We start from the raw sequence: 1,330 nt of genomic DNA on the forward strand, positions 1-1,330 counted from the left end.
GTAAGGCACAACATCGAACAATGATATTGGAAAATGTACATTCATTGCAAATGAGACATGGGTTACAATGTGGGGTGTGTGTTTAGCTTTAGTTGGAGAGACAACAAACGCTAGTCATTCTTGTAATTTAGAACTTCTAAGAATAATAACTGCCCCAACTTGAAATGCTTGATTCTTTTGTTATCCCTAACTTTTGCATGGACAGCTCTTCCAAGTTTTCAATCCATCGGGATGCTCTAATTTTTGCCTAGGTCGCCTTTTCAGGTTTTCAACCTAGCGAGCCCAATTTTCTATTTTTTTTAAGCATAATATTTTTTGACTGCATCTGAGTTTACTGGAAGTGGAAGCTCATCTCCATCCATTTCTGCGAGTATTAGAGCTCCCCCAGAGAAAGCTTTTTTCACAACATATGGTCCTTCGTAGTTCGGAGTCCACTTTCCCCGAGAATCCTTTTTTATGGGCAATATTTTCTTTAACACTAAATCTCCTTCTCGAAACTCTCGAGGACAGACTTTTTTCTTGTAGGCTTTTTTGAGTCTTTTCTGATAAAGCTAACCATGACACAAAGCTATCATTCTTTTTTCTTCTATGAGATTCAATTGGTCATATTGTGATTGAACCCACTCTGCCTCTTCTAGTTTTGTTTCCATCAGGACTTTGATCGAGGGAATTTCAACTTCGATGGGAAGTACCGCTTCCATTCCATACACCAATGAGAAAGGAGTTGCCCCTGTTGAGGTACGAACAGATGTTCTATAGCCATGTAATGCAAAGGGAAGCATTTCATGCCAATCCTTATATGTCTCCACCATCTTCTGTATGATCTTCTTGATATTCTTATTTGCTGCTTCTACAGCCCCATTCATTTTCGGACGATATGGAGAAGAATTATGGTGTTGAATTTTGAAATTATCACACAACTCTTTCATCATTTTGTTATTCAGATTAGTCGCGTTATCAGTGATTATCTTATTTGGCAATCCATATCGACAAATCAATTCTCTTTTGATGAATCTGACAACCACACTTCTCGTCACATTGGCATAAGAAGCGGCTTCAACCCATTTTGTGAAATAATCAATAGCTACTAGGATAAACCGGTGTCTATTTGAAGCTTTAGGCACGATGAGTCCAATAAAATCCATTCCCCACATTGAAAATGGCCAAGGTGATGTCAAAACATTCAAAGATTTGGGTGGTACATGTATTTTATCAGCATAGATTTGACATTTATGACATTTCTTTACGTGACTAAAGCAGTTGGATTCCATGGTCAACCAATAGTAGCCAGCCCTTAAGATTTTTCTTGCCATTGGTGCCCATTTGCATG

At 38.3% G+C, this 1,330-nt stretch overlaps 1 pseudogene; it reads right to left on the minus strand.

Moving 5' to 3' along the window:
• Positions 1 to 292: 292 nt before the first annotated feature.
• Positions 293 to 1,330, minus strand: part of LOC140919360 (uncharacterized) — an 11,006-nt pseudogene continuing 9,968 nt past the window's right edge.

The sequence above is a fragment of the Cicer arietinum genome, chromosome 2 (assembly GCF_000331145.2).
Source record: "Cicer arietinum cultivar CDC Frontier isolate Library 1 chromosome 2, Cicar.CDCFrontier_v2.0, whole genome shotgun sequence".
NCBI classification, from domain to species: domain Eukaryota; kingdom Viridiplantae; phylum Streptophyta; class Magnoliopsida; order Fabales; family Fabaceae; genus Cicer; species Cicer arietinum.